The sequence below is a fragment of the Mixophyes fleayi genome, chromosome 1 (genome assembly GCF_038048845.1).
Source record: "Mixophyes fleayi isolate aMixFle1 chromosome 1, aMixFle1.hap1, whole genome shotgun sequence".
NCBI lineage: Eukaryota > Metazoa > Chordata > Amphibia > Anura > Limnodynastidae > Mixophyes > Mixophyes fleayi.
In genome coordinates this window covers 34,742,001-34,768,562 of record NC_134402.1, presented here as the reverse complement: position 1 = coordinate 34,768,562, position 26,562 = coordinate 34,742,001, and the positions used below count along the sequence as shown (strand labels likewise).

The 26,562-nt window shown below is 41.7% G+C and overlaps 2 long non-coding RNA genes across 2 annotated transcripts; one reads left to right on the top strand and one right to left on the bottom strand.

The window, feature by feature from the left end:
• The first annotated feature begins 7,435 nt into the window (after positions 1-7,435).
• On the top strand, positions 7,436-14,773 carry LOC142104203 (uncharacterized). The gene is made up of 2 exons (XR_012679530.1): positions 7,436-7,500; positions 14,406-14,773. It is a non-coding gene; the product is annotated as an uncharacterized LOC142104203 (long non-coding RNA).
• LOC142104197 (uncharacterized) lies at positions 13,763-19,951 on the bottom strand. Its single transcript, XR_012679528.1, has 4 exons — positions 19,831-19,951; positions 17,212-17,377; positions 14,387-14,451; positions 13,763-13,990 (listed from the first exon to the last, which is right to left on the bottom strand). It is a non-coding gene; the product is annotated as an uncharacterized LOC142104197 (long non-coding RNA).
• Positions 19,952-26,562: the final 6,611 nt, after the last annotated feature.

Genomic DNA, 26,562 nt, shown 5'->3' with positions numbered 1-26,562 from the left:
TGATGCTAAGAAGCCGGTAGAATTAAATAAAGACTTTCGTTTTAAATGATTACTATTACTCAGGATATTTGAATCGTTGGAAGTCATGTTCCCGAACATGACAACCACAACAACACTTACCCCGACATTGTGAATCTCGGGACCCCGACATGCTCTAGATATTGATTATTTTAAAAATTGACTTTCAATCACTGCGACTGTTTAAGAAGCCGGGCGCACAGAATCACGTGACTTTGAACGCTGATAATAATAGTGCCGGCATCAAAGTCACGTGATTCTGTGCGCCCGGCTTCTTAAACAGTCGCAGTGATTGAAAGTCATTTTTTTAAATAATCGATATTCAGAGCATGTTGGGGTCCCGACATTCACACTCAATATGTCGGGGTAAATGTTGTCGCGGTAGTCATCATCGCAGTTATGTACCCAAAACATTTGAATACAATTTAGTGTTGCATTTATTAGCTGCTATTATGAGACAATCATAAGTGTTACAACTGGTAACATAATATATTGTAGTGTTATGTATTCATTGCATTTAGCAACTGTCTTAGTAAGCAGTAGATTCAGACTTTAAGGACCTGATTCATCAAGGAACAAAAATACAGATTTTGTGCGTTTAATCCTCAAATTTGATCTGCGCACGCCCAGAATCGGGCCATACGCAACTAAACACAACAGTGTTCAACTAATCTCCGTATGCAAAGGACAGTTACTGCAGCTTACAATTTCAGGGAGAGATCAGGGCGGGTCTATGTCCTGAGCAGTAGTAAGGACAGTCGCGTATGGATGCTATAACATGTGTTTGCAATCAGAAGCAACTGTAAAAATTTATTTTATGTTCAGTTGACATTAAGAACATCCTAATAAATGTATTTCATTGAAAAAAAATTATATATGAAAAACATTTTTGTTTTTAACACATATATTATTAACATCAACTGATTATTTTTTTTTCTGTGCGTTCTAATGTGATTGTATAATCGACGTAGGTATTGGATGTATTATGCAGTATCTTGTGTAGATGAGCACAGCAGACCTACACCCGAATTTACTAGCGTACGAATCTTCAAATCCGTTCCTTGTTGAATTTTTTTTGCAGTCTCAGGTTTGCCCTATTAGGTCGGAATATTTCTGAGAGACAGTGATTATTGTCTCTATTAATGAGGTCTTCGCCTCTGCTTGCCTAGTTCCAGTGAGTAACACTGCTGAGTATTCTCGGATACCCATTTTTGATTCGGTGGTAATCGGTATCCCGATGCTTGGGATACCGAGACTGACTACACCTACAAAAAAAACACCTTTGACATAATTAAAATGTACACTTACTTTCTCACCGACGGTGGACATTACCGAAACAACTGCTATGCAACTGGTGCAAAATCCGAAGATGTTGTATGCCGGCGGTTTATTTTGACGTCACCGACGACAGCGACGTTGGAGGCAGCCTAACCCTAACACTAACACTAACCTAGCAGTTGTTTTGGTAATGTCCTCCATCGGTGAGAAGGTAAATGTACATTTTAATTATGGGGTGATTTGAGCCTTGATTTGAGTGTTTTTCTTGTAGGTGTAGTCGGGGTCAGTATCCCAAGCATTGGGATACCGATTACCACCGAATGAAAATATCTATCCGAGAATACTCAGCAGTGTTACACACTGGAACCAGACAAGCAGAGGCAAAGACCTCATTAATAGAGACAATAATCACTGTCTCTCAGAGATATTCAGGCATAATAGGGCAAACTGGCTAAAAAAATTCTGAAAGGACTCAGTACACATGGCTTCACTCACTAAAGTTTTTATAAACTTTTACTAAAAGTTTAGAGTTTGCAAAGTGATTAATCACTACATTAGACTAGTTTTACTCCACATAAGCCAGGTCTGTATTTGACTTTCCAACTCCCTCAGGGGCATCAAGAGTTACATGTCACGAAATAGGAATGCGGCTAACCTACGGATATTGGCACTGCTACATCAGGAGGCACGGAGTCTAACACGCAGCTGGTCCTCACCAGGGACCCCCGCAAGGGAGTTTGGATTTCGTGGCAAACGACGTGCAGGTCATGGCCCTCCCAGGAAGCTATCCGCGAGATGGCGATGAGTAATCGTGGTCGTACAAGCCGAGGTCAGGAACCGTGCGGGCAAATGAAGTACTAAAGCAGGAGACAGAGCGTAGTCAGCAAGCCAAGGGTCAAACCGGAGAGTGCAGCACAAATCCAGAGAGGTATCCAAGACAGGGTCAGAGAAACAGGGGTCGGTACACAGATAGTCAATCAGGAAGCAAGAATGCATATGAAGTGCTGGAGGCTAGTAACCTAGTTGCTCTGGCACCCTAATGGTGCCAGAGCCTGATATAAATAGGAGGAAGAAAGCCCTCATTGGTGGGCAGTGGTGCGGCGAACAGAAGCGGAAGCGCTGACTGCCAACAGGAAGTCAGGGCGCGCGTCCCGTTGCCGTGGCTACGGACGCGCATGCGCCCTGACGACGGCCGGAAGGAGCATTCCCTTGCCTAGCAACGGGGCGCTCTAGCGGGGAAGGAAGCGTCCGTCCCGGCCAGCGAGGAGGCGCGGGGACGGCGCCTGACATTACATTGAACATTTTACATTGAAATCATCCAAATCACCTGACTGTTATCCTGTGATCTGAGGAATCAGGTTAGAATTAGAGATATTCACTGACCTGTGTTTTGGATTTGGTTTTACTTTTGGATCTGGATAAACTTTGTGTTTTGGTTTTGGCAAAACCGCACTCGCGTGTTTTGGTTTTGAATCCCTATTTCTTTCCTAACATCCCTATTTTTATTTGCTAAAATCACGTAAATTGGCTCTTTTTTTTGTTCCTACATTATTATTAACCTCAATAACATTAATTTCCAGTCATTTCCAGTCAATGTTTGTAATGTGACAAGAACACTGCTACCCCTCCTGTTTCTGTGTGAGCAATGGCGCTGGATCTCCTGGGAGGGAGGTACTTCAGGAATCCAAAGCCTGCGAAATCCGACAACACAACGATGACGTTTTGCCTCGATTCAGATCCGAGGACGTGCAAAAGTACCAAGCCGGCTCGCGAGCCTACTTGGATCCCCTAAGTTTGGGTGGGTTCTGTTTACAGAAAACCAAGCCCTAGCATCTCTAGTTAGAATAGGTTAGATAGATTAAAAATAAAATATAAACTTCTTTCTAAACCAGAAGGAATCAGAAAAAGCCTCTAATGACAAACTGTAATGTGTGAACTTCCCTTTCAAGTCAATAGATATTTCACAAAGCAGATTTGTCCTCTGTTACCTCAAGAGCAATGCAGACTACCTAATCCACTGACATTTCCGATGCGGCAGTAAATGGCTAAATGAACGTTTGGCATTTCTGAAATAATGACAATCAGCTGCATTGACATTTGAAATTTGTGAAACAATACTGACCAGATAATTGGGTATTGGCAATGGCAGATCTTAAAGTATAGTTATTAACTCCAGCATAAGCTTTTACAGACTTTTTCAGAAACTGCTTTATAAAAGCAAAATTTTGAATGCTGAAGAAAAATGTCATTCTAGTGCCACTTTTAAAGATATTTTCACCCTTGAACATGTCCTCACACCTTTGCACCCACACCTGTGCTACAAAACCAAGGGTCTGCCTGTGCAATCTTGTTTTCCTAATATCATTAGATATACTCTCTAGCAGAGTGTATCTGACACCCCTCCTTCGACATTTCCTGCTATTTGTACTATTCAGTACAATCTAGATTACATTATGTGTTGCTCTGCTTGAAATCAATCTCATCTCTCATTGGGTACAGGTGATTTCGATTCTCTGAACTTCAATGGGTTGCCCATAGTTGTTTTTTAAACGAGAGAAAGAATGTGTAGCCAGTGACTGAGCAGTTTGTTTTCAACTGCAGTGGCTCCCCTGCAATATTATAAACAGCTTCAGTTGCAGCAAATGATTAACTAGGTAAAGTATAAAGAGCTCCCTATGGTTCGCTGTAATGGAACTCCTGTGTGCAGATGTAGCAAGTGTTAAAGTGACACCCAGCGCGTCATGATCTAATAGCATCGAGTCGTTCATGTGTTACCATTTTATATCCCCTTACTATAATGCAATGCCCTCCTATTATTATTATTGTCTGCTCATAGTACCGCTACTATCCACTTGGGGGACTCTTACTGCACCTTGCAAAACTCATAAGACTGTATTTCATGCTGCTCTGAGATATCACTAATTTATTCATTAGAACAGTACATGTACTCATCATATGCGCTATTAACCCAATTCAAATTAATGGAAAATCCCCATAAATAATAAAAAAAAAAAAAAAAGTAAAAACCATGAGCGTAGTCCCCTCCCACCAACAAAAATTCATAACCAAGGACAGTGCTATAGAAGTTAAGCTGGTCACAATATGGTGTTCCCTTGTTAAAATGTGATAATGTGATCCAGCTCCAACCTATTCAACATGGGTCTATAGAGGGGGGTGCCAAAACACAGAGAGCCCCCCTCCCCTCCTTTGCACTATAACAGTGATGGGCAAACTACGGCCCGCGGGCCAGATCCGGCCCACTTAGAGGTTCTGTCCGGCCCGACAATATTTTAAAAAATTTCATTAAAAAAATGCATAAAATTATTAGGGCCGACCCTGTGTGTCAGAACCTTCATTTTTATGCTTTCCCAGCTATTTCCTCCATTACACTTCATCCTCCTTCCTAAAAGGACACTTCGTATGTCAATCACTCAAACACCTGCCCGCCCACTAATGGCTGAAAGTCATGTGAGAAGAGATGGGCTGGGCCATATACTAAGGCGGATTTCGATTTGCTGCTGTGTTGTCAGTTAGTGGCTCACCAGTAAGACGGATCTGCAACATCCTGCTGAAATAAGGGCTGTGTCTGTACGATCGCTTGACTTATAGAGGTAACACTGCTATATAACACCCTCCCGTTCCATTCAAAAAATTTGTATTATATATTTCGATATTTGAGTTTTTAATAAATTATATTGGCCCACCTAAAGTTTTTCTTTTTTATTTGGCCCGCTCCTGAAAAAGTTTGCCCATCACTGCACTATAAAGTGCTATGGCCCTTCCCGACACCCTTGGGCTGTGACTACTATGGTTATAGATAAAAATCAGGATCTTGTAGAGGCATCATTGAAACCCCAATAATTCTAATACAATGGGATCAGGGTCACTCATACCTCTACCCCATTACACTAACATATAATAATAAGTAAATAAAACACAGACTTAAGAGTTAAAAATTCATTACTTACACTACTATTGTACAGTCAGGTTACGGTATATAGGCTAGTCACGTAGTGTTACCTCCCTCAAATGCCCAGGGAAAACTTAATTGATTTTAATATGGACATTTATTTTGTCTAATGTTATCTATTGCAGGGTATTGCACAGGAATCTATTGATCTCTTATTGTGTGCATTACCCACCACCTGCTATGTAACGGGAAAGTGCTGATGTTTAGTTGTAATGTGTTTCAATTCTACTAATTGGTTTTGTATTTGTCACCTATCTACTCACCAAATTAGTGAATTTTACACTCACCCGCCCCCCCCCCCCCTCCATTTATGCAGTTATTGTGATCTACAATAATGCTTAAAAAAAAACATTCAAAGTGGGAACACTCTGTACTATTTGAGTGACCTCTAAACTGCAGGATGATAGGCATAAGCCCATATAACACTCTATTAAAAATGGCGCTACACATTGTTTTGGCAAATAAAAGGAGTTTATTAAAACAAAACAAACTCTTATTATCCTTAACTAGGTGACAATTTCATCCGGGCGCATCTTTATCCTTAAATTTGGTTATTACCAAGCGTCCGAGAACCCATAACCCTTCTACCAAGCGTCCAAGAACCCGTATCCCTTCTGTGATGATGGAACAAGCCCACACCCAGGGTCAGTACCTGCACCAAAACCAAAGCCGACTCTTCCAAGGGAAGCAAGTTCAGCCATTACATAAATTAATGTGCACCCACCAATCATAGTCCACCGACTGCTCAATGAGGAACATCGCAGCTAATTAAATTCCGCCTATCAGTCAAGGTGATTTATAGTGTGACCTAAGAGACCTCCCATAGTGACACTGCCATGTGCTTACCCTAGATTCACTTGCCTGCTCACTTCTTAACTTCTAGGGACAAGTTGCAAACACAAACTATAGTTCTTAATTTCCCTTGGGGTTAATTCAACCCTCAGTTATCATCCTGTACTGATAATTATCTTGAATTTTATTTGTCAGTACTGTACCTGATACATCTAGACTGGAGCAGACAGATGAGAAACAAGGCGTAACGTTTTTATATTGAGGAACCTTCATGATACACGGCTTCATCATACACGGCTGTCCCTGTTTTGAATTTCAGAAAACAAGAGCCCTAAAACTAGCTATGGATAAAACCTGTCCCTGCCCAATATTTCCTAACATTCCCAATTTTTAGAGGGGCAGCCCTGGTTTCACACGTAACACATTTCAGGTGACAGTGTTCATGGCTACAGCTAAAAGGGGGTGGACCGTCGCATCAGGGGCGTGGCAGGTGTGTCAGGGAGCATGGTTCATGTGCATCAGGGGCGTGGCCCAGGTGTGTCAGTGAGCATGGTTCATGTGCATCAGTGGGTGTGGCCAAGTTTTTATTTTATGCAGTATGCCCACCTAGATTTTACATGCCCATTAACCTGCGGTCTTATTATTACCCTACCATATCCTTTGCACATATATGTAGCGATAGCATTTCTATTTCATGTTGTCTTTAACTTTGCTTTGCTTTGAGAAGATCTGTTACATGATTATTGTATTGTTGTATTTTTGTCTCTGTATAGGTGAAGTTATTTCTGGGGTTACATCAACCCAATGTTTGTGCGTATAAAGAGTTATTTATGGACTGGGATAGTGTAAGGAGCCGTCCCTGCACTTCCCCTCGGTGCTGGGAATGGACACCTGCCTTTTCCCGCTGCTGGCGTCCCGTTGCTTAGCAACGGACTGCTCTTCCAGGTCTTCACCGTCAGTGCATAAGCGGTTACGTCCACGTCCCGTTGCTAGGTGACGAGGCGCTCTCCCTCGTTCTGCCGGCATTCAGCTGCAATGGATCACTAATCTGCTTTCACCTTTCAGGTACCACTTCACTCTATTTAAGGATCCTCCTTGCTGCAGACCAGTGGCAGAGTATTGGTTCACAACAGCTCCAGCACTTTCTGTGATTCTCCTATTTTCCAGTGTTTGCTGACTTTGGCTTGTTCCTTGGCTTATTCTCCTGGATTCCGATTTAGTACTGCACAGCCCTTTTGGTTTGACCTTCTGCTTGTTCCTGATGTCTCTTCTGATTATCCCTGTGTATAGCGCTGCTATCTGTGTTCGCTCATTGCTGGGATTTCTATATCATGTACCTGTCTTTTCTCCAAACAGGGACCCAACATTCCAGGATCCAGTCAAGCAGCAGCTGAGCTTAGGACATGAGTAGCAGCATCAAGTATTGAAAGCAACAAGAACAGGTAGGAGAGAGCAGGGCAGTCTGCCAACTCTTCTGATGCACTCAAAGTCCTGACTGTAGGGACAGTTGGAAGGTATGTTCCGCTTCACATGGCTCTGCTCGAAAAGGGAGAGCTGCCTGCACCTAACAGTAGTGCACGCAGCATTGCCCGTGTATATGATAGAGATAGGAAGAGTTGGAGAGCAGCCAAGCACTGTATAAAATTAAAGGCACATCCCCCTTGTATGTTAGTCACACCCACTGGCTGCGTGAAGTAGAAACCCCTCTCTACAAATCAGTGTTTGCCCCTGTCCTTTTCTTTAAGATGTAAGCTCTCAGGGCCCTCTTTCCTAGTGTTCTCCTTCTAATATTCCATCACCCTCTGTATCTCTTGGCCTGCTTCCCTAGCCCTGTTTTCTTAGGCTTAGGCCTACTTCTCGATGATTACTACCATCACTCTCACTCACTGTCCCTCATATAACTATCTACAATTGCGCACGTGCCCAGCTGCCCAGCTGGCAGGATTGAGGCGGTGAATTACAGAGCATCTCGGTGTTGCCATAGTGAAGGCCGGGATGAAAACCAGAAGGGACACAACCAGGGGGCAGAAGCGAGTCACGGTGGCTTGTGACAATGCATAGCTGGAGAACAGAGTAAAAAAAAACAAAGGGATTCCTAAACTACCACACTAGAAAGATATAATTCAGGCTGTTCACTTCCAATTTTCAAAATCAATATTAATTTTGTTCTTCTGTAATTCTTATAGAAAGGTGCAAACGGAAAGAGCTAAAGATGTCATGAAAGTTAGAAAGAACAGATTTTTCGTCAGGTGACAGCCAGTAATTGCTACTTAATTACTTGGCCTCTATTCTCCTGGGAACAAGTTTAAAAAACTATGCTTTATTATTCATCAATTAAAATCCTTAAAAATAAGTAGACAGCGATTATTAAAACCAATATTGTGATCTGTGTAATGTGCTTATAAACAAGTGAGTTAAAAATCACTTAATGCCACAATGAATTTGTATAATATAATATTAATGGTCCTTGAAATATATTTTGAGGTATCTTAGATATAGTTACCTTTTGTTTTTGTGGTCATTCTCTGGGGGCACCTATCCGCTCGCCCCACTGAGTGAGGTTCTCGCCGCTCACTAGTTAGCACATTTGAACATACTGCTGTTGTAGTGCCCCAGAGTTTAATATATGGCCCCATTAAAAAGGTCTGTGCAAGCTCAGGAAGCATAGGACCCAGGAGTTTCCCTGCTCCTACTGCTCATTGGATCGTTCAGCTGTCAGTCAAAGAGGGACAGACTGAGAGCGAGATTACAGCCAAAATCCCACAAGATTTGAGTGTGTTTGTGCAAGGAACTTCTGCTGAGTGGAAGAAGAAGTGTGGTGTGAAGTGCTGTGTGAAGAAACTGAAACAAAAAATACACAAGCAAATGGCCAATTGGAGTTTAACAGCTATGCTGACAAGTTTTCCCGTAAAATCAAGGCAGCAACAGAGATATCAGCAGCTCAGTGTGCTGGGGTGAGTCTTTAAACTATACCCTATAAGAGTGGGACTTTGTACTATTTGAGACATAACAGTAGTGAGAAACAAGAGTACATCTCGAAGCATAAATCCTCAGATTATATTTGAAAACACTGGTATTATTAATCAGAGGAACGCAGAGATGGAGTCACAGTATGGTAGAGTCTGTGCCACAGCGTGGCACTATAAGTCACAATCAGTTTCAGGATAGAAACACACCTAGTGATTAGTTTTTGCAGTACATCACAAGGGAAACAACCTCCCTAGCAGTAACATATGATCGTTCCACAACTGTAATTAAGACTACCCATCAGTTAAAGGGATTGTGTTTGTTAACCACCACCATTTTCAGACAGTGAATGCAGCATCAAGGATCAGACATTTTGTTTGGTGCGGACACTGAATTATATGTCAAAACTTTATTTGTATTTTTAGGATCCCGAGACTCAGCACCGGAAAGATTTACACATTGCTATTAAGCTCAGGGATTTATCTGGAATGATTGTTAGGCTATCTGTTTATAGCAGATGGTTTACCTGGCTTTTTAAGTGTCTATGCTAAATGCATTGTCTAACCAATATGTATTGAATGTATTATTTCCAAGTTGCCTTTTTCACCTTAACCTCTTTGATCCAGAAAAAAGGTTAAAGGTTTTTGCTTTCAGTTATTGAGTTGGGAGTGAGTAATTCATACCAGTACCATTGCCCTGCTGTCACCCAATTCCTTCTCATACCAACCGAATCTATATTGTGAGGAAGGAGGAAGAACAGCATAAATGAAAAAAGAAGTTAGTCCTTTCATTGTAGTCTCTCTGCTCCTCCGGGCTGTTACACTGTCCCCGGGGGGCGGGGTTAAAGGAAGTAACTCTAGAAGCGTTACACTGTGCTCAACTTAATATTGCCTGCTCCCAATTCACCTATCCAGATGTAATGGGCCACGAGTGCAAGTCACGTGTAACTAACTACAGCCACATTTTGTTCAAGCGCAGTGCAGAAAAACATATTTTTACACACCACAAATGCGTTCACTCAGGACAAAAGTGAGTGTTTGAATAATCATTTCCAAATGAGATGCTGTTACTTAAGTCTTGCAAATAAACTGGTTAATTCTTAATGAATACAAAAGATCACAACAAATTCACAGAGCATGCCAAGCTAACCACACAAGGGTGTATCCCGTAATGCTCCCTCACGCTATGGAAGAGGTAAGTTGAGCCCTGGCACTGGATACCTGTGTGAAAGGCAGGGGCGGACCTAGACTTTATGTTTACGGGGGACGATTTTGCATAAACACATCCCTCCTTTAATCTGATTGGCTGGTCAGCGCTTAGCCCCGCCTTACGACCGTGATTGGCCCCGCCCACTCCCGTTTTGATCAGCGGCTGGGATCTATTTTAAAGGTAGGCTTTCTGCTGCTAGGGGGGGGCAAATGCCCCGATCGCCCCCTCCCCCCTGGATCAACCACTGGTGAAAGGGGGTACATGCATTAGAAGTCATTCATGACCCAGAGAAATGTGGAATAGCTGCACATTTTATTTTTACAAATACATCTTCCTTCTACTTTTTATCTGCACAATTACTACTACTGAACCCAATTTACCTCCCTTTGCTTTGAATTCATTGGTACTGTAAGTTAAAATATTGAAACTCCATGGCACATATTCCTGTAGTGTATTAGAACAAAGTAATTAATGTCATTTCTGCAGGTGCTTATTGCATTTTTGTTCCAGCAAACAGCATTAAATATTTACCTGCAGGATATTTTTTGCACTGGATAAGCAAAATTTATAATTAGAGGTAATTATCTAGTAAACAATCTTGGGATTTGCAAAAATAATTAAACCATGTTCTAGGCTACAGTTAAGCGGAATCTTTTTAAATCTCTCTCAATTATTTTGAATAAAGCCAGTGCTATATGTTGTGACTTAATATATATGTATCCCCTTAAGTCACACATTACTAATCCGTTTTTTGAACCTGGCGCCATTCCAAAGTTTAAGGCATAGAAAAAAATCTACAGCACTGCAAGATCCAATAAATAAGAATAGTTTGTATTTAAATAAAGTGCTACATTCAAAAAATATGCAAAGTTGCAAACATTGTCAACATTTCAGAATGACAGAGCATTCTATCTTCAAGACTTACAGCCAAAATACATATTTTTTAAGGACATTTACATTTGTGTACTTTTTTGTATGTTTTTCCTGTGTATATTAATATCAAAATGCACTGGTTGGACAATAGTGGCATGAATACTGTATAATATGTTATAATATGTTATACTTATAATACAAATTAAAATCTCCCTTCCACCTCATTTATGATGCTCTCCTCCACTTGTTGCAATCCTGGGGGGGAAATGCTGGAGGGGGGGCTGACTAGAGCAGTGCTAGGCTAAGTAAAAATTAAGATCAAGCCCTCTTGCCAATATTTCATTGACTGTGTTCTATGTGGTAGTGATAATTGTAACTATAATGTTCTTAAATTCTGCCAGATGCATTTCATAGATATAGTTTCGACAACATTCCCTAAAGGAGCTACCATCACTTATAATTATCCGGCCTACCCAGTCTATCAGTGGAAATTCGAGAAGTTGCAACAGCAGCTGGCATAAGACTTTACAGTACTTCCTACTCTAGTGGTTGGCCATGTTATGCCGATACTGCCGGTCAGTCCAGAGCATGATTTTACCTAGAAAGACTACGCAGGGCTAAACTTGGGCAGATGCCCAGATAGCATGGTGATCATGCAACTGAGCTTGGTAAAGTGGGTAACCACCATTCTACACCAGGTAGACTGATTGGAGCCAAACACCACAGGGTGTCTGCCGTTATTGAGGAATTAGGGGGGTTGGGGCTAAGTGACAGCTCCTCCGATGAGCAGGTACCAGGAACCTTATCTTAAACACACCATCACGGAATCCAAGTTTGGGATAAAATTCATAAGTGTTCTCTCTTTGGAACAATTTTGACTAGGGGTTAAGGCGCCTATTCAGCTGATCTGTATTCATAATGGAGTAGTGGATCATCAAAGTCTCAGACATAGGACATCAGACTTGGTCCCTACCTCAGGCTAAGGTGCAGACTAATAACTTCCTAATGTTCTTCTCACGATTTCTAAAATGGTTTTTTTTTCAGATATAAGTCAAGTCCATGACAGGCTAGCCCTTATAACCAATACAGATAATAATGAAACTTGTGAACCTCTGTCACCCAATTTACCAAATGGTGACACAAAGCTGTCTTTATTTAGTCCCATTTTGTAGACTTTGAGGACAATATGTCAGGTCCTAGCAGTGGTGAGAACAAAGTACATATAAAATCACAATGATGTGCCAGTAACTAGTCGTGCAGTTTGAGGATGAGCATGATGAGACAATAGATTTGCAATTTGAAAGTTGTCCTCAAAGGGATGATGAGGATGAACATATACTTTTGTCCAATGCTCAAAGGTGGTCAGGTAAGGATGACAATGTAACACTTATCAATAAGCCTACGTCTGTCTCCTGTCTGGAGTTTTTATATACACTAGAGTAGATCACGTGGTCCCATGGCATTAATTGTAGGGAGAGTCGGACAAAAGGTGCAGCTTGTTAACTGCTGGAGAAGGAGCAGAACTGATTGACTATAAAGCTGTAGGAGTAGCAAAAAGTAAAGGTAACAGCAGCACCTCTGGTTGGAATGAGGTACAGCTTTATGACGTACTGCTTAGTGCAGCAGGGTGGCATAGTGGTTAGCACTTCTGCCTCACAGCACCGGGGTCATGAGTTCAATTCCTAACCATGGCCTTATGTGTGTTGAGTTTGTATGTTCTCCCCGTGTTTGCGTGGGTTTACTTTGGGTGCTCCGGTTTCCTCCCACAATCCAAAAACATACTGGTAGGTTAATTGGCTGCTATCAAATTGACCCTAGACTGTGTGTGTGTGAATGTTAGGGAATTTATACTGTAAGCTCCAGTGGGGCGGGGACTGATGTGAGTTCTCTGTACAACACAGCGGAATTAGTGGCGCTATATAAATAACTGATGATGAAAAGTAAACTACCCTGAAAATGGAGCAGACATCAAGATTATAGAAACCAGTGACTGCACATCTCTTCTGTTCACAGTGACACATCATAAACCATGAGTCAGCTTTAAATTCAAAATGGGCAGACTAGATGGGCCAAGCAGTTCTTATCTGTCGTCAAATTCTATTTTTCTACAATAACGAAGTCTAAGATCTCAGAACTCCAATTCCTTAGAAGCACAATTCTTTCCATTACACCCCCAATAGAAAAAAAAATCCAAAAAAGGAAAGTATAATTAATCATAGGCAGAGTAAAACCAAGAACACAATACCAGACAGCACCATGACTTCTAGTTATCCATCACCTACAAACACACAAGTGTTAAGAAAGTTTCCTATTCAACAAATAAAGGCCACACATTATGAAAAACCTTTCTCGTAACAAGTTCACTGTGTCCATTACAAACCGAAAATCATCAGTTTGGAAAATGAATATCACAATGATGGTCAAGTAGGTAGCATTTGCACAAAGAGTCAGTTGAGGTCGTCAAGGAACGAACCTCGGAACATCGGCCCTGATCCAATATATGGAAAGGCATAATAGTCTCCTTTGGAAGAACATGCAAGAGTTGACAAACCAGATGGCAGTTACCAAAACAACCTTATAATAATAAAAATAATAAGCAAAGTATCACACATAGCTAATGAGATCTGCATAAATGAAAAAATTGAATACCGGTAGTCCTCAAGCCTTCCACAAACCAACGATCAAGCCTCTGTCAACATGCGAATGAGGATGATGGTGCTGATCAAATTAGTATTGTACATAGGAGTCAAGAACTAATAACTGTTGAGGAAATGCAGATTTTTTTTTTTTTAATGTTTGCCTTTAACAGAGTCACCACAAACAAGAAGTCCCCCTGCTTCAATCAGGGATGTCGCCCCAGAAGAGGAAGCTGGTGAGTGCAACCTGTTGGCAGAAAATGTCATGGTTATGATGGTATTTGAAATTATGGTTTTGCATTATAGATGACTGTCCTACACAGGATCACACACAATGGTGTAATATTTCACACCACTCCACCCTCTTTCAAATATGTTTTGTGCACCCAACATAATACAATTGCTGGAGGTTTTTGTCAATGGGTGACATGATTTTATTTTATTAAACATTACCACTCATCTTCAAAGAGATAAATGTGGGTTGGTTTGACTGAACCATCAATATGATTTTCATGACTATACTATATTTGTACTAGTAATGATTTTAGAGATTGGTAAATGTTCTATGTGTATAGTAAAAATAGTAATGTAATTGCAGTGTCATATCTGCAAGCAGTTTCTATGTGACTTTCAATATACTTACGGTTTTTATTTCTCTACAGGAAGATCTTCACATCAAGTAGTTGGAACAAGCACAGATGTCATCTTCTGGAGAGCAAGAAGATGACACATTAGTGACACTATACCTAATTAATGTTTTTAGCCTCCAGGAAGACCCCACTGACCCTGCTGTAGAGACACAGCAACAGCCATCACAACCTCCTCTACTTACTTGATCCAGGAAGAGAAATGGCACAATCCATTGCAAATTTCCGGCTGCAACAATAGCACTTTATCGAGACACAAACTAGACATATGTCTCAAATTGCAGCCCATTTGAGGTGTGGGCACTGCACAAAGACTGACAGTAACATTTCTTTATATCGTATTGCTTAAGCTATTGAGCAAATAAATGTAAGCTGTATTCAGATGATTGGTGCAGTTGAAGCATTACACACCTCGTTGAGATGCAGACGTGCTAAGGATGAGTATATAAATTCATCAGGACATCATTTACAGGTTACCTGCTCCATGTTCCTCTGGACGCCTACTGGGTCCGCCAAAAGTACTATGCCAAGGTGGTCTCTAATGTGCCTCCCCCTTCTGTAGTCTGCACATTACCAGCTGGTATTATAATTACGAACAGTGCAGAACAATAAGCGAATAATAACAAGACACCAAAGGCTCCAAGCATAGCAAGTACAGAGAAGATGGAGCAGAAGAATAGGTATAGAGACAGGAGGGAAGAGGGCCATGTTCGTAAGAGCTTACATACTAAAGGGAGAGCAAACAGACAATGGGGAGTTAGTGGAGAGGATCAAGTACAAGTGAAGCTAGTAAGGAGACAGGGAAGAGAGAGGAGAGGAAATATAGCGTGGAGAGATGGTTACTCGAATGGCTGGTAGGCATTGAGGAACAAATCAGTTTTAAGTGCCCATTTAAGGGTGAACAGATTAGGGGACAGTCGGATAGAGTGTGGGAGGTTGTTCCAGTGGAGGGGTGCAGCCCAGGAGAAATATTGGATTCTGGAGTGGGATGAGGTGATTAGAGTGTAGGAGAGGTGATGATCATTTGCCGATCGCAGGGAAAAGAAGGAAATGTGAATGGAGAGCAGGTTAGAGATATATGGGGCAGTGAACTGGGAGAGGGCTTTGTAGGTGAGGGTGAGGAGATTGTATAGGATTCTGTAGAAGAAAGGAAGCCAGTGTAAGTTAAGGCAGAGAGAAGAGGCAGAAGAAAAGCTGCGTGAACGGAAAATAAGTCTCGCAGCCACTTTGAGTAAAGAACGAAGGGGGCAAGATGAGAGTGGGGGGACCAGTGAGGAGGAGGTTACAGTAATCAAGTCAGAAAATGATTAGAGCATGAATGATGGCTTTAGTGGCATCCTGAGATAGGAAGGGTTGGATGTGGGCGATGTTGCGTAGTTGGAAGCAACAGAATTGGGCAAGAGATTGAGTGTATGGAACAAAAGAGAGGAAGGAGTTGAGGGTGACACCAAGGCAGCAGAGTTGGGGAACAGATGTGATTGAGGTGTTATTAACAGTGATAGAGAGATCAAGGTGGGGCGAAGACTTAGAAAGAGGGAAGACGATGAGTTTGGTTTTGGACATGTTAATTTTGAGAAAATATAAGGATATCCAAGAGGAGATGGCAGAAAGACAGTTTACTTCCATAGTCTGTGGGCTAAATTGGTGTAAAGCCACATTATTATTATTATTTATTTATAAGGCACCACAAGGTTTCCACAGCGCCGAACACAGTACACACAAGGGACAGTACAGGGAATAACAGTACAGAACAATAAACGAGAAGTACCAAGACTTCAGATGCTCCAGGGAAAGCAAAAATATTGAAGTTGGAGCAGAATAGAAGGTAGAGAGACAGGAGGGAGAAGGGCCCTGCTCATAAGAGCTTACATCCTAAAGGGAGGGCAAACAGACGATCGGCACAAAGGGAGTCAGCGGAGGGGAGCAAGTGCACCCTCTTTAAAGGAGGAGCCAGGACAAGAGAGCGAGCATGGAAAGAGGGCTAAGTGGCAGGCTGGTAGGCTTTGAGGAAGAGATGAGTTTTGAGTGCCCGTTTGAAGGAGCACAAGTTAGGGGATAAACGGATGGAGCGTGGAAGGTCATTCCAGTGCAAGGGGCAGCTCGGAAGAAGTCTTAAATTTTGCAGGGGCATAGAGAAGCACACCACCAGATCTATCAAAGCACCTGAACCTGGACTTAAAAAATCCAAAGGTACATTCTATCACACCTCTAGTGACTATATGTGCCTCATTATATTTGTGCTGGGCAGGAGTCTGTCTATGCAGCAGAGGAGTCATCAGCCAGGAGCAACACCAATATCCTGAATCACCTGAAATTAGACACATATGTTAGCTAACAATGAAAGCACATCTACAGCAGTTAGCACATGTGAGACATATAAAGCAAGGATAATGGTGCATAAAAATGTCTCCACACTCAAACTTGGCATAAAGGGCTGAGTGCCTCAGGATATAGGCATCATGACATGACCCAGGACAACCAGCCAATACACTCATTATACGGATGTTAGCATCACAGACAACCGGCACATTCAGGGAGTGATAGTGGTGGCGATTAATGGAAACCTCTGCCCTGGAGGTTAGTGCGGTTGAGGTGGAACATGTGGGCTACCGCCTGATCAGACAGAGAGTCCAGGTTCAAACGAAAAATGCAAAAACACATGCTGTCCGTAGTCGGTGTGGGCTCTGCGGAATTTGGGGCTGATGTTCAACATCATCATCCTCCTCCTTCCGTTCTACCTCCATCAATTGAAAAGCAGCATACATGAAAAACAAAAGAATGAACACTTACAAGATAACGCCATTCTCCAACAAACCCACACCTGCAAATACTTGTTGGGCCCTTTTTATAGGCATCATGATTAACTGCAGCCCGATTAAATGTGATTTCTTCAATCTCGTCACTCACAGCCACCTCTATTGTTCTGGTTGTTTGGATGGCAGGTTTTGATCATTAGACCAATTCCTCTCTTTTGTTCCTCTTGCTGTCTATAAAAAAAAATCAAGATCCCACCCATCGAGTTTAGACCCATTAAACATCTGCTACTTTAACTATACTTACAGTTTATAACCCATAAATAAACAAAATGGTTTTTTAAAGATAGTAACACAGTAGAGATTTATTTTAGACACTAAACTTGTTCAGAAACTGGCCCTATACAATATTCCCTTTGGTGGAAGCCATAAGACATTGATGAGCATCAAGAATGCCAATACACGGACACCCAACCTCTGCATCGTCTTATGCTCTCCAGCCTTTTTTCAACCTCATTCTGTCAATTCTCTCCTCATTCACACCTTTAATCCTTTTGCCTTCACACCATGCCCTGTACACTTATCCTTCTCAAGCCTAGTAGAGAGGTCCCAAAAGACTCTCTACCCCCCCCCCCCCCCTGCCTGTACACGACCAGCAGAACTGACAGCTAACTCCTTTGAGACCAGATTTGAGAGACTCTATCAACAATGCATTTGCAACATCTTTACAAGTGAGTTGGGGTAGATTGCTCATCGCTGCCTATATTTTCTTATTGGAAAAAAATTGGTCATGGGCTTGTTGCTTTTTTGTCCTTCAATTTCTGCAAAATCAAGGAATATATATTGAATTGCACATGAATAAAAAATAAGTTTAATGGGTGAATCATGTGCACCCCATCTTTGCACATATTGAATTGCCACCATAAGGTATAAGCTTTTCAAGGAATCGAATTCTTACTTGAGACATCTCCAATCAGTACAATGTTTTGTATGCAATTTTATCCTATTGTAACGTCTTATATTCTCAATGCAAGTAGCTAGCTCAGCAAATACATTTATACAATACATAATCTAGTCCTGAGAGTAAAACAAGAATTCATCCTGTTAACTGTTGCAATTACAATTTCTTCTGCAGATAGTAATTATACTTCAGAGCAAATTTTGTTGACATAGTTTAACAGCAATTCAAAGTATCAAGATCTCCAATAGAACACAGTGTTAAGCTGCTGCAGAATGAATAATAATGAGCAGACAATGGAAATGAGAGTTTTCGAAGCTTAAAACATGCACAACTTTTAAAAGAACTTTACGCCTAAATAAAAACTGGAGATTTTTTTTTTACTGTACAGTGTATGTGTTTTTTTAAGCACATTGTACAATTTTGTCTTCATTTACTGAATAAAATGAGGGTATTTCCTAATAACTTATAGCATCAAGTTTTTTTAATGACATGTTGGCAAATATAGGTGTAAATCATCATTTATATCACACACTGTTTGTCTGAAGCCAGTCTCTCACTGAGAGTTCCTGAAGCGATCTGTGCAGCAAATATTCACGTTTAAAGACCCTGAACATGTTTGTTGTTGCAGTCGCCAATATAGCCAGATTTATGGTTGCAGCCGATATTGGCCGCATATTGCAGAAGTGTATATGTGTAAAAGGACCCTGAAGCTCAATAATGAACCTATCGAAATCAATTGTTTCATTAGCACCATAGTCATGGCCGTCAGACGATTACCCTAATAGTCTGTGTGTGTACTTATTTTTATTATTATTATCACAGCGCCTTACAGTAGGAAAACACAGACATATAAGGTAGACAAAATAAATGCGGACATGAAAACATAGGTTATGGAGCACCTTGCTCATTAGAGAGGTTACATTCTAAGTGGAAGAGGGAACAGCTGAAACAAGAGAAGTGAGTGTGGCTTACTGTGCGACATTTGTAAAGGGTGCATCAATGTGTGTAATATCATTGGGGATAAGGAAAGCTCTAAAAAAAGAGATGGGTTTTCAGCGTGTGTGTAAAGATTTGAAGGCTGTTGGAAAGCCGGATTGGGTGTGGTAGGGAATTCCATAAGTGGGGAGCTTGCTGTGAGAAGTCTGGTAGGCAGGATTATCTTCGAACTTATCTTCCAATCGGACACACAGGCACCAATGATACCAGAAACCGGGGGGTAAATGTATCAACCGGAGAGTTTTCCGGCGGGTTTGAAAAGTGGAGAGTTGCCTATAGCAACCTATCAGATTCTAGCTGTCATTTTGTAGGATGTACTAAATAAATAATACCTAGAATCTGATTGTTTTTTCAAACCTGCTGGAAAACTCTCAGCTTGATACATTTACCGCCGGATCTCATCCAATTGGACCACCTATGTGTCTGTCAAATTGGACATTAAACCCGCCCCCAGCAGCAACTACAATATCTGCTAAAAGAAAGAAGAGAAGGAAAAGCACACTCACTATAGTGTCACTTGGCTGCTTTCTCCTCAGCAGGGGTAACCTTAAACAGAGCTCTCAGTCAGCAAAATGACAACTCATATCCAAATATTTATGTTCAGTAGTATAAATTGCTGCCTTTGACAACAAATAGATTTGACAAACTCCTGCTTTTCAGTTGACTGGACCTTGCTCTTTCAGCTCCCCACTGTCAGTTTCCAACTCTCGTCCATTATTGCTGTACTAACCTTGATTCCTTTATTTCTCAATCCCCTGCTATGAGTCTTTCTCTTGCTGATGCTTCTCCTTCACTCTCCCTATTTCTCCTGCAATGTTTGTATTTCTCTTTGTAATAGGAAGACATCGAGAATTGTAGGTTTCCTGAAATAAATGTTCGTTCCTTATTGACAGCAGAAGTTAAAACACAGCATGAAAACAGCAATATAACTTAAATACAGTTTCTCTTCAGCAGTAGGTGGGCAGACAGAAATACCACCTTTATGTTCAGGAACACAAAAAGAGATGTTTTATCAGGAACAATCACCTTAGCACACAGCAAGATTAATATGCTTCTGTAGTTTCCCCAACTCTGAAGCTTGTCTCTGGGGAATAAGGGAACTCCCTCCTTACCTAGGGAACTGGACTCACCCAGCTCACAGAAACAGTTACAATACCCGAGAGAGAATGAAAGGATTGCAGCTAAACACATAGGTATCCACAAAAGTAGAAACTAAAACGGATCATATAATAATATAATATGCAAGACATAAATTAACAATACTGCAAACATAAATTCCATTAATATTAATCCACTGTTACATGTCCCCCTTTTTCTCTTCTACAATGTCACATCGATATTTCCGAGTCTGGATGAAAGGGTAGCTCAGTTCCAGCATACAGAATACCTGCTTCCTTTTGCTGGGACATCCCCAGATTTAGTTACATTATGAGTGTTTGAGTTTTGCAATTTTTCTGAGATGTCAAACTTCACATCTTCTCCCTCACCTACAGTATGGATAGAAATGGGTGTATCTATTCAACCTACTCATAAATTCAAACTTTAGTGACCTGCAAATTAATTCGCAAATCAGGGCTGACTCGCCAAATGTGTTGAATATTTTACATAGACTGGAGATTTAGGCAAATAAATTTACAAAGCAGAATTAATGAAAGTGTATTGCTGGAACACAGCCGTAGTTTCCTATTGGTGGGGTCTAGCTGCTATGGTCTAGGGTGGTCAGGGCAGGGCTGGGGCCTAAATGACAAGGGAGGGTCTTGTCTTGAAGAGTGCTGGAGCCTTCCCAATCCTCTTGGTCCTCAGAGCCCTGTGCAGTATTCCAAAAGTTTTGGGGTTTTTCAAAAACAAAACAAAATACACAAATACAATTTTGAAATAATATTTATTTAATAAAAGATTCTTCAAACTTTTGTTCACCACTAAATTGATCTGTCTTGGTTTAAAGTAAAAGAAAAATAATAAAAAAAAAGCATAAAAATTATGCCCCCTCACTCTGGCACTAAATGATTACAGCTGAGAGTCCCCAGGGATCCAATTCCAGAAAATGCTTGTGATTGGCTGATTGAAGGGGACACAATGATAAGTTGATTGGAGGGAACCCAGAAAAGTGCTGTTCTCCATAGTGACTGTCACTCAGCAGCAGAAAAGAGTGAGGTGAGCAGCAGGAAGGGGAGGGGCAGATAAACCTAAGGATGATCGGCGCAGTGCATGTACTGTGGCTGCTGGTCTCTGGGGAGGGGCCTGCTTAGAGGAGAACAGACACACATCAGGGCTAGCCACCAGTAGATCATGGCCGGCCCCAATGAGCCTAGCCAACCTATTTTTTTTATTGCAAAAAAAATGTATTCGGGCAACTGTTTTTGGTCGGGGTGGAGGGGGACCTGAGAGATTGGAGACTGGGCACTTATCCCTTGTGCCCCCACTTAATCTACTACTACTGATGGAAGAAGTCAGATCAGGGTGTTCCTTGGTAAATGCGGGTTAGTTTCAGAGATGCACTTTGTAATGCGCTCAAATGCAAGAATTGGATTTTTTTTTATTTGTGGGGCATAGTGCATTTTGATTGAGTTCCCAGTTTAGCTGGAGGCTATTAAGTTTCTTTCAATAGCCATTGACCTATACTTTTAAAAGGACACTCTTTGTACCAATCACGGACAGCTTATAGTGCAATTATAACAATATAATATATACAGTCGGGGCATAACATTCCATCGTCAGGTCCCAAAGCAAAATTTGGTGCCAGCCCATCCTCCTGAGGTCAGAAGGGCGGAGCAGAGGCTCAGGAGAGACACCTAAAACCAGAAATTGACCTCAATGTATTTATAATGTTGAGAAATGAAAGTTATCTTTTTTTGTACATTTGGGCATAAATTTCCATCGTCACACCCCATAGAAAAATTTGGTGGGGGTAGATGACAGTTCATCCTCCTGAGAACCCTGCTCTGCCCCCTGAGCATGCACATGGGCTGACTCATGCGCAATGAACCTCCTTTTGGACTTTTCATCGCTAGACTGCTCTCACCTCTGGGCACCATAGTTGCAGCACTCTGTGGCCGCAGTAGTTATGCCACTGTCTACATTAAAAGAATACAAACAGGACACAGGAAATAAGGACAGTTCCGATATCATGGTGTCCCCTGTAATGAGAGACTTATTTTACACATGAATAAAGTTTGAATGAGCAGTATTTTATAAAAGATTTAAATGTTGTAAATTTTTTAAGGCTGGGGTCCTAAAGTGGAAGCAGGCAGGGGTTGGAAGGGATATTTTTAGTTTTTCTAGCCTGTGCATGTCCGCCTATGCCCGTAATTATTTATTAACATTTATTTATATAGCGCCAGCATAGTCTGTAGTGCTTTACAATTACAGCTAAGAATCCTGAAAAACATTTGTATCCCACTTGTCAACTTTTGAAACCTCCCCAATGGAAAGGTGTATTAGGGGTAGAGATGGTCACTGACCCCCGTGTTTTGGTTTTGGATTCGGTTTTGGATCTGGATTACCGTCGTGTTTTGGTTTTGGTTTTGGTTTTGCAAAACCGCCATTGCGTGTTTTGGTTTTGGTTTTGGTTTTGTTTGGTTTTGTTTTGCTATTTTTTGGGAAAATCCATGTTTTTGGGCCTAAATTAACCCAATTTAGTGCTCCAACTGTTTTAGAGACAAGTAATCTAATTGTTGAGGTAATAAATCATCCAAAAAAACAGTTTAATTCTTCGTTGGTAGGCCTATTCTACACACAAAACAGATTGTCTTCCTCTCCATCTATGCATATTGGCAATGCAGCCATCGTCTTTGAATGTATATTACACCCTACACTTATAGTTAAATATGTAAAGAAATGGAAAAAGCCAGTTTGGTTTCTGTCTCTCAAGGCCCCCCTCCACTTGTATAAAATACCAAAATATTCAGCCATTATAGACTGTACAATATTAATTGACATGGAGAAAGCCAGTTTGGTTTCTGTCTCTCTAGGCCCCCCTCCACTTGTATAAAATACTAAAAAATTCAGCCATTATAGACTGTACAATATTAATTGACATGGAGAAAGACAGTTTGGGGTCACTCTGTCTCTCTAGGCCCCCCTCCACTTGTATAAAATACCAAAAAATTCAGCCATTATAGACTGTACAATATTAATTGACATGGAGAAAGCCAGTTTGGTTTCTGTCTCTCTAGGCCCCCCTCCACTTGTATAAAATACTAAAAAATTCAGCCATTATAGACTGTACAATATTAATTGACATGGAGAAAGACAGTTTGGGGTCACTCTGTCTCTCTAGGCCCCCCTCCACTTGTATAAAATACCAAAAAATTCAGCCATTATAGACTGTACAATATTAATTGACATGGAGAAAGCCAGTTTGGTTTCTGTCTCTCTAGGCCCCCCTCCACTTGTATAAAATACTAAAAAATTCAGCCATTATAGACTGTACAATATTATGAAAAATGGACAAAGCCAGTTTAGGGTCACTCTGTCTATGACACCCTACCCTTAAGGATAAATTGCCCTAACAGCAGCCTTTCAAGATGGTATGTGATATGGAAATGCCACAAGTCCCTTTCCTCTTTGGGGGTAGATTGCACCCTACACTTACATAGAAAGTTTTAAAAAGATGTTATCGGCATCATCTTCAGCTTCATCCTCACCCTCATCAGTGTGTACGTCATCATCACAGACTATCAATTCATCGCCGCTTGAATCCGCCATTAGAGAACAGTCAGTGCTTGGATGTCTTGGATGGTGAAGGCCTTCCTCGTGGAAGATGTAGTTCATTTTTATAAACATCATTTTCTCCACATTTTTGGGAAGTAACCTTCTACGGCGATCACTGACTAAGTTCCCTGCTGTGCTGAACACTCGTTCAGAGTACACACTGGAGGGTGGGCAGCTTAGGTATTGCAAAGCAAGTTTGTACATGGGTTTCCAAATGGCCTGCTTTTCTTCCCAGTAAGGAAAGGGACTGTCTGACATTTCCATATCAACTACCTCTTGAAAGTAATCCTCCACCATCCTTTGCATGTTTATACTCATATTGGATGGAGTTATGGGCAAAGTGACACATTTTTTTGAAAAATCCTTCAAACCAGCCCAGATGTTAAATTGTTCTCGTCTGCCCCCTGTGTCTTCCCTGCTTCTTTTTTGGAAATTTAATTTTTTACGAGCAACAGCTTGAGAAAGTGAAGGAGGACACGTCGTCAAGCCGAGGCCCAGTTCAGCGGCCAACTTGCTGAGCAATAGCTCCTTGCAAAAGTTCACATCTCGCTCATTTACAAGTAAAGACTCAATGTAGGTTTTAAACCTTGGATCAAGCACAGTGGCCAAAACGTACTGATCCGAGTTCAAGATCTTAATAACTCGAGGATCATTGTGAAGCGAATTAAGTACTTGATCGACAAGGCCAACATACTTTGCTGAATTGCTTGCTTTCAGCTCCTCCTTCATTTTCTCAAGCTGCTTTTCCAATAGTCTAATTAAAGGAATGACTTGGCTCAAACTAGCAGAGTCTGCACTGACCTCACATGTCACAACTTCAAATGGTTTCAGCACCTTGCACAGCACTGAAAGGATTCCCCACTGTGCAAGAGTGAAATACATCCCCCCTCCTTTCCCAATGTCATGACTTGTGCAATATGCTTGGATGGCTTTGCGCTGTTCCTCCATCCTCTGAAGCATGTACAGGGTGGAATTCCACCGAGTTACCACCTCTTGCTTAAGTTGGTGGCAGGGCAAGTTAAACTGCTCTTGGAGCTGCTGTAATCTCCTACATGCTGTGGCTGAATGCCTGAAATGGCCTGAAATTTTACGGGCCACCGAAAGCATCTCCTGCACCTCACGGTTATTTCGTAGGAAGCTCTGCACCACCAAGTTGATGGTGTGAGCAAAACAGGGAATATGTTGGAAATCACCCAGCTGTAATGCTCGCACTATATTGTTGGCGTTATCTGAAATGATATACCCTGGGGAGAGTCCGAGTGGTATAAGCCATGCATCAATCACATCTCTCAGTTTGCGTAACAAATTGTCAGCCGTATGCCTGTTAGTGAAGCCGGTGATACAAAGAGTGGCCTGCCTGTGACAAATGTTACGTAGTGGTGTACATGCTGCTGCTGTTCCTGCTGGTGAAGGTGAATGACCAACCCAGTGGGCTGTCACAGTCATATAGTCTTTGGTTTGGCCACTTCCACTTGTCCACATATCTGTGGTTAAGTGAACAGTGGGCAGAATGGCATTTTTCAGCGCAATCTCTACATTTTTACACACTTTTTGGTATAGTTGTGGAATAGCTTTACGGGAGAAATGGTGTCGCGATGGAATTCTGTAACGCGGACACAAAACCTCAATTAACTGTGAAAAACCAGCTGCGTTTATTGTGGAGATTGGACGCAGATCTAACACTAACATTGCAGCCATGGCGTCTGTGATTCGCTTGGCGACTGGGTGACTGCTGTCATATTTGCTTCCCCTCGCAAATGATTGTTTCACAGTTAATTGCTGAAATGTAGGACTGCTCATTTTATTCACCTGCCTCTGGGATGACGATTCACCCCCAGCAGCAGCAACAGCAGCAGCAGGACTAACGCTTTCTTCAGAGGAATCAATAATAGTGCCGGAGTCATCCAGCCTTAAGTGGGATGCCGGGCTAACTCCGAGCGCTACTGAGGATATTGATGAGGATGGTGTGGTGGGTGTATTTTGTAGCCGTCGGTATGTCGGTGAGCGGAGGGTCTTAGCTGATGAGGGAGTGCTTGTATTCTTTTGGGAAGAACTTTCAGCTTTTCCCAACACTTTGCCATGAACTCTCGTTAAATGGCGTAACATAGACGAGGTTCCAAGATGGTTAAGGTCCCTCCCTCGACTGACTGTGGCTTCACATACACTACAAATGGCTATACAATTGTTGTCTGGATTTGGGTAGAAATAATTCCACACATAAGAAGTGGATTTTTTTGTTTTATGCCCAGGCATGACAATGGCCTTTTTCTTGTCACGTGCCAGAACTGCTGCCACTGGTGCAGGACTTACACAAACAACCTCATCCTCATCAACATCCTCATTAGCGCCCTCGTCGCCTACACAAATCTCCCCCTCATCCTCTTCTAATTCCAAAGTGGCATCCTCAATTTGGGTATCACCGGCTACACTCGGGCTATTAAGGCACACATCAGCAGAATGCTCACGATTAGACATCCCACTGTTGGATGGACTCTCCACAGGGATTGTTGTCATTTGTGAATCAGAGCAAATATTCTCCTGTAATGCCTCACTGGTATCTTGCAGCTCAGCTTTGACGCGTAACAGTAGTTGTGCACCAATTGTAGCCTGGGTAACTTTTTGGGATCTGCCACTAATAGCCAAAGGTGAAGGCCTCATTCTCTCTTTGCCACTGCGTGTGTAGAATGGCATGCTTGCAATTTTTTTTTTATCGTCACTTAACTTTTGCTCAGTTACACTTCTTTTTCGC